Genomic DNA, 13,706 nt, shown 5'->3' on the forward strand with positions numbered 1-13,706 from the left:
AGAGAGAGAGAGAGAGAGAGAGAGAGAGAGAGAGAGAGAGAGAGAGAGAAACTAAGAGGAAAAGATGAATAAAGGGTATTGCATATGTCCCCATCTAGCAATGGTAGAGAAAGGGGTAGAAAATAAAGGAAAGTGAAACAGGCTGATGTTATCTTATAAGTTGTAGGAGTCTGTGTATATAATACTTGTCATTTTTGTTGTTTTGTGTGTGTGTATACATATGTGTGTGTATTCACTTCTTAATTCAGGCATCCATTTTCCAAGTTCCAAAGCTTATCTTATAACTATCCTACCCATCCCTGCTCTCCTCAAAAAATGTATCTCTTATAATCCATTTTTCAACTTCTGGAACAATGAACTTAGTTAAAGGTTGGGGAATTAGTTGCTCAATGGTTAGTAGATGCTAAATTTCTAAAATCAAGCTAGGTTATCATCTCTGTCAATATCAGGTCATTTCTATACCACTATTTCTTGGATGGGGTGGGTGAGGAAAGAAGTATTCAGTAGCAGCAGTGAATGTGCTGGAGGCCACGTTCATAAACCATATATATCAAGGAAAAGCCAACTATTCAGAGCTAATAGTCTGGGAGTAAAAACCCTGTTTATTATCAACAAGCAAAGAAAGGAGACCATGTTTCCTAGAGAGATACCCAGTGCATAGTCAGTGTACAATTTTCCTATGAAATGTATTAAAGGGGAGCTTCAAAGCAACTCAGTTAGGCATTGCTAGAATAGGCAGTTGAGGAGAGAAGAGGAAAAGGGTAGGTGGGGGTGGGAGTAAGGTTGCTGAATGCAAGCAAGCTGACAAAGCTGTAACAAAGCCTTCATGCAAAACTAGTAACATGGATCTTTAAAGGATCACACACCTTACAGGCGTGTACCCAATTCCTGAGACACTGAATCCAGTCAGTTGTTCCCTTGGGCTCCGCAAACGTGCCTAGGTTTTAAATGGCACTCTGGCGTCTGCTGGGCTTTAAGAATCTATCCATTTTGGTGAGGCTGTTAGAAGATGGGATAGGGTCTGGCCCCTGCTGTTTCCAAACTGACCGCATGATGTGGGTTGGTGACTCTGGTGTCGGCTTGACTTCCAAGCTAGTTCAAGCAGAGACTTGTTGGGCTTTTGTTGTCAGGCAGGCTGGGGGTATTGGTAGTACTGTGAAAGGCGACTGGAGTTGACTTCAGTTAGGTAGCTGGTCTGGACTTGTTTTAGGTCACTGGCAGGAATATATCTTCTAGGGGCAATGATGCCAAAGACAGAGTGATCCAGGATCCCTGGCTCTGCCCTAACCAGCCCTGGCACTTTCTTGCCCTGCTGAGCCTCTTGCACGTCCTGTGTGGCTACTTCTCCTAGTGACCATGGTTAGAGAGAGAGAACAAGAAAGAGAAAAATGGAAATATTAATAATCAAGCCAGGAGAAGGGGGAATAGGGTGGGGATGTTTAATTTACAAATTAAAAAGCCAGGATGCCTTAAATGAAAAATCTGGCCCCAACTTTCTTCACTATACGCCCACCCACATGCCTTCAAATATCTGAAGCTGATTCAACAGAAAACCATCTCCTTTTCCCCTCTTTCCTAACATTCTGAGTAACCTAAGTTTTCTTTGTAACTCCTAACCTCCATTATATTTCCCTCCCACAATCCAACCCATTTTTGCCACTCTAGAAGAAAAAAACAGATATGGGAAATAAGGAAACAGAAGTGTTTTTGGCGGAGACTTAAACTCCTGTCACCCCACCCTACCCAACCCTATGTCTAGGCTGGTGAGAAAAGCACTGAAATCTATCAAAAGAAATGTTTGGCTCTAATCTCAAAGATTAAAAAGAAGAAAAGTCTGTCATCTCCTAACTGTATATGTCCCTCTGATTTCAGTGCCTTCAGGATGTAAAATCTTCTAACTATCCTTTACCTTAAGAAACCCCAAATATTTTCAGGGTTTCCCACTTCTTTTCTGCCTCTTTCTCTGAGAAAGTAGGAAAAATGCTTTGAGAATAGGGTAATAAGACTTTTGATAGAGAGAAGGGATAGATTTCAGGAGTAGAATTCAAGTCCCAGATGAGTGAGTATTGCAGGGTTAACCCAGACCTGGATCCCACAGACATTCTTTAGGTGCTCTAGGGCAAAGTGAGACAAAGTGAAAAGGGTGGGAGAGGGGGTTAGATCAAAATGTGGTCAAAAACAAAAATACATTACTATATCACTCTTAAACCCATCCAAACCTTTCTAATTTAAGCTAACAAATTAAAATGCTTCCTACTTTCTAGAGATGTAAAACTGGATTTCTTTGCATTACTTTTGTATACCATCCCAAAATTTCCCCAGGAAAGTTTTTCAGGAGCAAGCCTGGAATGAAGCCCTAACGCCAGAAGTCTGTCTGGTCAGCGGCATGTTCTCAGACCTAAATTATACTCCCCTTTCTGAAATCTAAGAAAGCTGGCAGTAAGCCTCTAAGTGATACCAGTTAAATACAATTGCAAAGAAAGATTTTTGACTGCTCAATTCATTGAATTGTGTTTAGCATAATGGTGTTTCTATGCCTTGTCAAGTATCCGGGTCCAAAGAGGGAAATAATTCCCCACCCTCAACTAAAATATCACATTGAGGGGAGTGGTAGGAAGAGTTGCTGATATACACTGCATCACACAGTATCCTTTAAAATCCTCTCAGCTAGGTGACTTGGAGTCAGGGAGACCTTAGTTTCAATCCTTCACTGGATACTTACTAGCTATGTGACCCAAGGAAAGTCACTTAATCTTACAGACAGGCTTCAGTTTGCTCATCTGTGGAATGGGGATAATAATAGCACTTATCTCACAGGATTATTTTGAGAATCAAATGAAATAACTTATGTAAAGCACATTGCAAACTCTAAATCACCATATAAATGCTAACAATTGTTATTAGCTGCCTTTTTAAAGAGCTATGGGAAGAGGGGGATACTGAAAAAATTTCATGAAATTACAAGTCTAATTCTGGAATAGAGAAATTTAAGGTTAGAATAAATTTCTTCTTGTCTAGGATACACAATGTATGTATACATATACATATATATATATATATACGTTTTTAATGAATAAATCTCTTTCTGTCTAGAAATAAGTGTGTGAGTTCTAGGCAGGAAGATATATACATATGTATGTATGTACGTATGTATATGTGTGTATAAATTTAATCCAAAAATGTCTATAGTCATCTTTGAACTAAGTTATTTTTATGACACTCCCCCCCCAAAATCCCCATAATCTATATGTATAGGCTTTGTGTCTGGAGGGGGCAGTTAGAGCTAGACGTGTTCTTAAAAGAGGTAAAAGGTGTTTCTATGGAGGAGTTATTAGCCAACTACTGGTTCTCAAATGTAGAATGGAAAGCTTTGTTTACTATTCAGATGTCAACTAAAAAAAAAATAAGTTGTAAGATAAGAAAAAGACATCTTCAACTCTGAAAAAATGTCAGTTTCTCAGCAAACAGGCCTGTTGAAAACTCCCCAGCTACTGACCTTGACACTTTCTGAAGGTTCCTGAGGAAAATCCTGGCACAAGAGTAGCTTTGTAAAAATGACTATGTGGGGGGTTGTGGCACATCATCAATTAAAGCAATTTATTTTCCTGTTTCCAATTCCTACGTAACTTAGAAGAGGACAATCTAGGTGGAAGAATGAGACAAAAACACAAAACCAGACCTCTTCCTTTTTTTCCTTACTCATGCATGAGGTTGATTGAAAAAGAAAAAGAAAATGCATAAAAATTGTCTGCAAATTCCCCCAACCTGATTTTAGCAGGTTTATCCCCCCCATCTCTCTCCACCTTCTGTGACCAGGAGTACCATGGCATTATAAGGGTGCTAGCTCTGATCCTACCTAAACATGCTTATGCTGATCTTAGAAATGTGTAGCAGGTCACCAAGTTTTTGTGGTTGTTGGTTTTTTGTTTGTTTTTAAACAGCATCAAGCTATCTTGTTGGGCTTACACTCTGAGGATGGGACAGCTATTCTGTTGAAAGACATAATAGGTTTGATTTTCTGATCCGATGCCTCTCTTATATGGTAGAGTTATATGAGACATAGGCAATAGATGCCTGATCTTGAATTTTCTCTTAATAGAGAATGCAAATGTTCTTCCTTCTTTAGAGAATTTTTTTCTTTTTCCTTAACCATCCAATTACTTGGTCAATATCAATATCTGAACCCCATTTTCAAAAAAGGGTCACTTCACTGCCATAATTCTTGACTTGTCTGAGGCTAGAACTCCTTTCCTCATTGTTCTCTGACAATTTCTAGGCTACGTTCAACAGCCTCAAAGAGCAGGTAAATGAAGTTGTGCCCTTTTGCCTTGGGAATAGGGTTAATACCCAGGGCTCTGAAATTCTCAAAACTTTTACACTCCCTGGCAAAAGAACTCACTTCTTGCAACCAACTCAAGTTTCTGCCATCTCAGCCTAGGCACTCCCATGCTAACACGGGAAATACATCAGAACCAGATGTCTACTGCCTTAGCTCCACCAGGCAAGCTGATATGCAGGAGGAGTTGTCTAAAAGAAGGCAGAATGTAGGTTCATCGCTTTAACGCACCCAGTGGCCTAAAAGGCCACCGAAAATGGGCTGAGATATGAAGTAAAGAGCAGAGGTGACCTCCACCCTATTGACCCTACGGCTCTTTCTCTGAACGCCCAATTGCCCACAGCCTGCTTCACGGTGACTGGTTGCAAGCCATGGAAAAAGCTGCCCCCTCCTTTCTGGCTCTGGATTCCAGCGGCAATCTATTCTCAAATCTCTCTCTCTCTCTCTCTCTCTCTCTCTCTCTCTCTCTCTCTCTCTCTCTCTCTCTCTCTCTCTCTCTCCTCCCCCACTTCTCTCTGGCTCCCCTTTCCCTCTTTTCTTTTCGCCTATCCCATTTCTCCGCAATAATTTGGATTTTGGATAAAAATCGATGTGTCGCGAAGAACCAATGATAAAGAAAGAGGTAGCCTGAAACGATAGTAAGAAAAAGAAAGGTGGCAACCACACAAGACTTTACAGTTTCAGAATCACCACATTCTCCACTTTTTTGTTTTGTTTTTGGTTTGGGGTTGTTTGCGGGGGGGGGGGGGGGGGGGGGGGGAGGATTTGCTGTTCAGACAGCTGCTGGGCTTGTGACAACCAAACCCATTTTAAGGATGGGAGTGGGGGGTGGGGAGGAAGTAAGCGGAAGCAACACTTTCTTCTGCTTTCCTTCCCTTTTCCTCCTCTTCCCCACCTCCCTATCTTCCCTAGATTAATTGCTACGTTTGAAGTCTTAAACGCTCCTTCATTCAACTCTTCCTAGTTTCCGATGTTACCAAAGGGATGAGAAAAAAAGATTCCCTTCGCTTTACAATTCAGGGAAGTGAAGTTGTAACTTACATCGTCAATTACACGTTTTCGTAACCCGACACTCCAAAGAACTAAGTTTCCATTATTTATAAGAAGTAGCAATAAACTTAACAGAAAGTAATAAATCCAGCACTGACCATGGTTGCTTACTGGGGAGAAATGTAAAAACATTTTCTCCACTATTTCTTTTTTTAGGAGGAAGGAGAATGGGGGGGTAGATTTTTAAAAATTCTAGTAGTAGAGTTTTAAAACAAGAGCTTAAAAAAAGTACCTGATTACTGTAGGCAAGTTTAAGATTCCTTAAGAGTAATCATTGATAATAAACTCATTAATAGTTATAATTGTCATTTAATTGCTAGATCTGATTGGTGCTTTTTATGTGACCCGATTTAGTTTCACTGCAAAGTACAGGTGGTGCAGAGTTGGTAAAATGATGCCATTTGCATACAACTTTTTTTAAGCATAAGGGAAAGTACTTTTGTTATATTTGCAGACATGTGTCTCACACATTTTTCGCTTTTTGTAAACTATCTAAGAATAAACATTACAGATCTGGGTTTTAATTTCTCCAGATGGAATCATAAAGCACCTAGTAGATTTTTTTATATACTATAGAATTGAGGACACATGTCTGCTGTTCACACTGAAAAGTAACTTAATGCGAAAGTAGAAGTTCCAAGCCTCATTTGGAATGAAGCAACAGAGAAAGTTAACTTTATTCATTCGCAGGAAGGGGGTTGGTTCAGGAGCAGCGAAAGTATCTCCCTCCCATTTGAAGATCAACTGGGTAAGGAGCCTTCTGACACTCTCATTTTCCCTCTTCTCTTCTGAGAAGGGTCACTTATAACCTTCTCAACAGTCTTGAGAACCCACCCCCATTTATTTATTAAACTCGTTTTATCTCATATTCATTTATGTCCTCTAGGTCTAGGAGTGATCTGGAAGTTTAATACCCTTCTGCTTCGTCTCCTCCCTTCTCTTTCCCCCACCCCCAGCCCCCAACCCCCCACCCCCTTCCTTCACCGGCTAACCCAAGCTTTGGACTTACCCTTGCGGTGTTCTTCCACTGGATACACAGACAGGAAACCGGTCTCATTTTGAGCAAAATATGAAACCACATTTTATCTACACAATCAAAGACAAGAGTACACACTTATGGCTCTGAGCTCGCGAGCCTGCTTCTTGCAGAAAAGGGGGTTGTTGGGGCAAGAAATCCTGCTTCCAACTGTGATTTCAGCTTTCTTATGGAAATGAACAAAATATCTTACTCACCCCTAAGCCTAGGTTCCCCTGCCCCAGCCCCTTTCCCTCCAACCTCTTCCTCTTTTTAATCCCCCTTCCCCCTCCTCTTTCTTCCTCTCCCAACCTTTTCTTTTCTCTCGTTTGGAATACGTATGTTTAATAGCATTAGCAACTGGATGCCACCAGAACTCATTGCAGTGGGTGCGTTTAGAGGGTGCTGATTTACTCCACCATAATTCAGGACCTGTATGTGAGGCAGGCTCTAGTCCGCGTCATCTGGATACTTCAGACAAACAGCATTAAATATTCATAGGGAACAGTTCATTTCTTAAAGGAGAACTTACCAGAAGGGAAAGTTCACATCCAAAGGGGAAAGGACATTTTTTTTTCTTCCTTCCCTTGTTTGGAGCCCATTTTCCTAGGTTTGAACCCATACACTCAGACCGCCAGACATCGAACTTTAGAGATGAATTCCGGTTGTTGGGAAAGTAGTTTAAGGAGGAGGCTTGAAGCTGTAGGTGTGTTGGGGACAGTCTTTAGGAGATTGCTAGTTAAATACTTATTTTGCAACTGTTTCCCCACATATCCCGCAGTCCGAGAAGGAAAACCTGAAAAGCGATTTTAATTCATATAGGTGTCATTACTTTTCTCTCTGCAACGTTATACACCCCGGAATAACTTGAAAACACTCCCGGAGTATAGAGTTGACTTAAAATAAAGAATACTATAACGAAGTAAACTTTTCAAATTCACAAACAAACCATACTAGCATGTATCGCCTGCCCCCTTTAAAAATATTTTCTTCGAAGGTAAGTCAGGATCGGAGGTTTGAATCTAAACTGAAGCTCCACGTCTTTTCATAGCATTAACCTCTCTTCTCTTCCTTCCAGAGTTTCTCCCCTTAATATTTTAACGGTGGACGAATACAACCTTTCTGAAACGTGCCACTCTGACATGGCTGGTGTCCCTAGGGATGTCCCTTTGTATGTCAGTTATTTTTGTTTCGGATAATAACATATTTTACAGTAGGAAAGTTACTCTTTGCTAGGCCTGGTGATCTTGGGTCTTTGTTGCTTTAGCCTCCTACACAAAGTCTCTGTACTCTTTTCTAAGCTTAGAAGAGGAAGTAATCAAGCATAAGTTGAAAAAGATGGGGAGGGGAAGGGAGGGAGAAAAGGGGGAGAGGGAGGGAGGAAGGGAAAGAGGGAGGAAAGAAGGAAGAAAAAGGAGGAGGAGGAATACAGGAAAAAAGGAAAGGAGAAGAGGAGAGAAGAGAAGAAAAGAGAAGAGAAGAGAAGAGAAGAGAAGAGAAGAGAAGAGAAGAGAAGAGAAGAGAAGAGAAGAGAAGAGAAGAGAAGAGAAGAGAAGAGAAGAGAAAAGAAGAGAAAAAGTTAGCACCATGTAACTTGAATTGAATGTGAGTCTTCTTGCTTGAGGGTTTCTGTTCTTCCCTCACCACTTTAATCATACTTTTCAATACCGTATTTTGCTTTACATATTAATGCTATGAAGCATACGTGTATGCAGTATGCATTTCCTCCTCCCCCTCCCCCCTTCCCAGTTCCCCTCTTTTCCCCTTTGTATGTCATTTCTTTTTGTTTCGGACAATAACACATTTTACAAGTGGTTGCAAAGTCTTTAGCGCCATCTAACGGAAGCAACAAAAAGTCCTTATGCTCCATAGAGGATATGACTAATTAATAGAAGGGTTATCTCCCCTTGTGTTTTCCCCCTTTGTCCCTTCCCCCTTTATACTGGCTCTTTCTAAATCACCCTCTGAAGCTCTGGAGTCACTGGAATGTAGATATCTATGCAACATTAATATATGCTGGTGAAATCCTTTCGAAAATTATCTCAGGATTGACTCTGGGGTTTTCTCAGTTGTTACCCTTCTCCTTTCCCCTAAAAGACACCTGCTTCTACTTTCAAAGTTATCTGAAAGCAGAAGATTAACAACAATCTTGCACTTTCTAGAGGAAAACGGGATTAAGTCTTAATGGGATCCTGATGTTAACATGGTTTGCTGGGTTGGAATGAAAAGTAAACTTTTAACTTTCTGAGCGCACCTGTTATCCCAAATCCAGAAGGTACATTATGAAGCTGTTAGGCTCTTGATATTGTCCAATTAATATCCCCCGTCTATCACACAAAAAAGTGGGAAAGAAAAAAGGAGACAAGAGAGAGAGAGAGAGAGAGAGAGAGAGAGAGCAAATTTCATAAGTTAATGAGATTGAAAGATGACAGCCTCAGGGAAAGAAAATATAACTCACATTTATATATCACACACTTGAGGTTTACACAGTAGTTTTCTCAAAATGCCTCTGTAAAATAGGTACTGTAAATATTATTGTCACTATCACAGTTTACAGGTAAGGCACCTGAAATTCAGAAATGTTAGGTAACTTGTCCAAGTACACAAAACTAGGAGGTATCTGAATCAGAACTCAAATCCAAATCTCCTTATGCCTAATTAAGGATTCTTTCTACAACTCTGACCCCTCCTCCCAAATTCTCAGGGCTTTGAGTTTTTTCTAATTTAATTATGGCCCTACTGTTTGAAAAAAAATGAAATCTGGAAATTGTGTGAGGTGGCAGTGGAATGAGGGAGTGAAGGCAATGAGTGTGTGGGAAACCTCTAACTTATTTACATCAGAGAATCATAGAAAAATGAAGAGAGAGAAGAGAAGTTTTCCCTGAGAGTTTTCTGGTCATTGTGTCTATGGATCCTTTAGTTTCAGAGGCCAATATCCAGGAGATTCCTTCACAATTCAGATCTGGTACATTTTTGATGTCTAAAAGGGAAGACCTAAATACACCAAGAAAATAGTAAAAATGCTAAAATATGAGAAAAAAATTCCATCCTAATCCTGGACTGAGGCTTTCAACCTCACCACCTCTTCTTTGTAGGCATTGAAGTTAAGCAAACTATGAAGTGGGGTGATTTATTTTCCAGAATGAGAATTACAGAGATTCATAGAAAGAGTTCTGTCCATTGGGGTTGGAAATTTTACCTGGTTTGGTTAAATTGATGGTAAGACGGATTCTGTGAAACTATGAGTTTGGATTATCACAAACAGTGGTGGGTCTCAGTCCCAATTCTTGGTAAATTTTACTTAATTTATAAGAGCACAGGATAGAATCAGAAACACTAGCTTTGGGCAATCTTCCACGTGACAGCAAATCCTTTCATCTCTGAGCCATCTCTTTCCTCATCTATAGAACGAGAAAAGCAATATTAATTCTATTTTACAGGATTGTTTTGAGGATGAAGTGAAACAATAAGCACCAAAGTTCTATAGAACTAATAAATACATAGAGATAGTTGCTACAAAGTCCTTGAGAACTTTAAAGATATGGAGTTTCAAAGTACTCTGCTAGGTGGCATCCTGGTTATGGATATTTCCTCGGCTAATGCTGATGGCAGCCCCTTTATAACTAGGTAGATAATCTTTGAAAGCTGATGTGGCACCCCCCCCCCCCCAGAAAATCACCTTTCGTTGATGGAAATATAGTCCATCACTGACCAGTACTCCAATTCTTTTCATACTGATAAGACTTGCCAATGGCTAGTCCAAATGCATAGTCTAAAAGAATCCTTCCCTGATACCACCCGTTATTGCATCATCCCCCCTCATATTTACTTATTTATGTATGTGATTTCAACCTCCCACCCCTACCATTCATGTAAGTGCCTTGAGATCAGAAACCATTTCTTTGGTTTTTTGTCTTTTTGCCCACTCCCTTCCAAAAGTCTAGTATGGTGAAGATGTATGTGTGTGTCTATGAGTATGTGTGTGTGTCTACACACATATATGTATACACATATACATGTATACATATATACATACATATTGTGTTGTATATATGTGTGTTGAGAGTTGCCTCTTATAGCCAAGAAGCATCACAGTGGTGCTTAGGGGAGAACTTATAGCAAGACTATGGAAATAATAATAAAATAATAATGACCTGGACAGGCCTTAAAATGTTCTTCTCCCTTATCTATATAAGAAGTGAAGTCTTTTCTCTCAATTTATACAGAAATTATTTCAATTCTTCATTCTACTTTGCCTTTGTATTTCTAGCCCTACCATTTGGTAATCATGTAAAGTTTGAATGAGATGAGATTTTACAGCAAAACTTCAATATGAAGATGATAAACCTAGGGTTTAAGGTTTTTCTGACTTTAGGGATCTTGTTTATAAAAGTTCTTCCTCATAGTGTCAACAGACAGTAAATTTTCCCATCTCCTCCCTCTCCCCAATATGTATCCAGGAAGGTACTAGGTTTAGAAAAGGTGAGAAATCTGATTGAAATAAATAAGGAAATCAAATATCCTATGAGATCCTGTCCAATTTGAGTCCCAGGACACACCCATCAAGAATGTCCCAATATTTATTGACCTCGGCAGGAATAGGTGAAAGAATTTATCGCTCGCCTCTCAAGGAGGTGAAAGGAAAACAGGTCTTTTTAACAGCAGATAATTAGCCGAAGTGTCTTCTTTTTCGAAGTGGCTGTTACTTTTTTGAAGGAAAGGAAGGAAAGAGAGTAGAAAGAGGAAGACGGCAAGAGTAGAGGGATTACAAGGGAAAGGAGAAGAGAGGAGAGGTGAGGAGAGGGCAGGGGAGGGAAATGTAAACGTCCCTTCCCATTTTTGTTGGCATAGTCCTGCGGTGCTTCTATTGTGATCAGGTTGCATGCAGAGTGGCACTTTCAAACGCATAGTTGGGAATTCACATGCATGTAGGTGAGATGAGTTTAGCCTTTGTGACCTGAAATTCTCTGGCATTTCCTAGGCATTGGGAGAGGTGGACCCATGGGGCAAGGTCACCGAGACACTCCTTCCCTTGACTAGTTTTGCCTGCCCTTCTATGCCTGCGGAGAGCTGGAAGCAGGTAGGAAGCCGGGGAACTTTCTTTTCCTATAATAATTGCAACTTTACTGTGGCCCTGGCGCTCTGGGCAAAGGCTGAGGAGCCGGAAAACTGGCAGAGCTCAACTAGCGGACGGGATGAGTCTCTTTCCATTCATTTCTCTCTCCATCCTTCCTTTCCCGCAGCCCTGCATTGCTAAACGGGGCTCGACAGCAACTCTCTCTTGAACCTCTAAAATGAGAACAAGTACCCATGCGCTCCCGTGTCTCCGTTTCTTCGTCCTCCTCCCTCCTTCTCCTTCTCTTTCCTCTCCTCCTCCTCCTTCCTCTGTTTCGTCTTCACCCTTCTCTCAGTTCGATTTTCTCCTTCGCGCACCCTACTTCTCCTTTCTTTCCCTCTGTCTTCCCCCCTCCATCTGCCGACCCACACCACCCCATCCCACATACACGATGTACTCCCGCGCAGTTGGGCCCAGGGCTCCTGCTTTTAGAGTACAGAAAGTGTCCAAAATGGTAGGAAGTGGGGTGAATGAAAGGGGAAGATGTTTCCAGCTGGAGTATAGCTGTGTGTCCCAGAGGAATCCCTTTCGGCTTGTGTGCTGGATGTAGCATGATCTGACATAACATTCTATGACATCCTAGAGGTAGACTGCATTATAGCTACACTGTGATTGACTAGACAAGGATACATTATTCTCTAATCAGTGGGGAAATAAATATCATCCTTTAGCACAGAAATATATTGCCTGTCTTCAAAACTCCAAGTACTGCCCTCTCCTCAAAAGGGATGGCAGGTAAGTCCTGTGTGCAAGGATGGCAATGATGAAAATGAAGGGATATTTTTCAGACGCGAAATGGGAAGGATCAAGAACAAGTGTCCTTTTCTCTAGGTAACCTTGAAGTTGGGTAAGCTGAATCTTCTAAAGTCAGGCTTAATGGAATCCCCACTCAGCCAGAGATCAAAGGGGGAAGCCTTGGAAGTGGGGAGATTAGGGATATTAGTTGCCAACATCCAAGAGAAGTATCTGCCTTCTTTCCTGCCCCCTGAATAGAGAGACTGTTATTTCCTTAATAAGTAATAATAATAATTCCTATTTTCTTGAGTCAATTCTCCTTTTCTTAAGGTTTTGTGCTTCTTCCATGTTTTATGACTGTGAAAGCCAAACTTTCATGTGCTATCTGAGTTTGCTGCATGTTGATGGAGGTGGGAGGAAGGAGGGCATTGTAGGGAGGGTACTTCTTTTAAATTTTAAGGGGTTAAACTTCTGTGGGATTTAGAACAAAGAGACTGGCAGCAAAAACTGTACGCAACTTTGTTTTATTGCTAATAGTCATATAATTAATCCCTTAAGAGTGAGTAACCAGAGTTTATCACATGTCCAAAAGGCAAGGGGATGCTGTCAAGTATGGATGCCCCTTAGAATTACAGAACTTTAGAATGTCAGAAGTGAGAAGAGGAGGGATCTTGGACATTACCTGGTGCAACTTTCTCATTTTACAGAGAGATTTTTTTCTGGGCTTTCATTTTCCTTTCTTTAAAATGAGGGACTTGGATGAGAAGCTTACTAAAAGCCCTCCTAGTTCTCTATGTATGATCCTATGATTTGACCAAGGTCACTGTAGCTATTTGTGGCTAAATACAGACTAGAATGAAAGTATTATGGTGACCAGTTGAGCACTAATGCCTAGTTGAAGCAGGATACCTGTCTTTCATGTTTTACCAAATATTGGGACAAACCCCCATTGCTAGCAGGACTTAGAAATTTCTTTAGTTCTCCTGAGAGTTATAAGATTCCCACCTAAATACAGAGGAGAGAAAACTTTGTCCATTTTTCTCCATTTGGATTCTCTCCATACAAATTTATGTTTGGCAGAAAGAGAGAAGAGCTTCCCAAATGTGGGTAGTCAAGGTGGTTGCTGAAAAGGGAGCTTTTTATAGTGTGTTTAAAGTAGAATAACAAAATCCCTTCCCTAGGGAAGGGGCATTAAGGGGCAAGCAGAAACCAGCATGCAGGTGGAAAGCCTATAGCAATGCCTCCAGCATACCCTGGCCACTCCCTATTTTAAGTAGTTTAAGGCCATGCTGTTCCTCCCCTGGTTTACCACAATCCACTTTCTTTACTGAGAAGCAGAGAGGTAATCTCATGCTAGGTTAGTTAGCAGTTAGCTTCTGTTTTCAGTATGCTTTATCGTCATTTTTACTAGCTATCCTTTGCTGTTACCTAGTGAGCTGAATTGGCATTGTTAA

At 40.8% G+C, this 13,706-nt stretch overlaps 1 long non-coding RNA gene across 1 annotated transcript; it reads right to left on the reverse strand.

Annotated features, from left to right (window-relative positions):
• Positions 1–576: 576 nt before the first annotated feature.
• Positions 577–6,835, reverse strand: LOC140512582 (uncharacterized). Its single transcript, XR_011969844.1, has 3 exons — positions 6,714–6,835; positions 6,396–6,472; positions 577–1,347 (listed from the first exon to the last, which is right to left on the reverse strand). It is a non-coding gene; the product is annotated as an uncharacterized lncRNA (long non-coding RNA).
• Positions 6,836–13,706: the final 6,871 nt, after the last annotated feature.

Source organism: Notamacropus eugenii, chromosome 6 (genome assembly GCF_028372415.1).
Source record: "Notamacropus eugenii isolate mMacEug1 chromosome 6, mMacEug1.pri_v2, whole genome shotgun sequence".
Taxonomy (NCBI): domain Eukaryota; kingdom Metazoa; phylum Chordata; class Mammalia; order Diprotodontia; family Macropodidae; genus Notamacropus; species Notamacropus eugenii.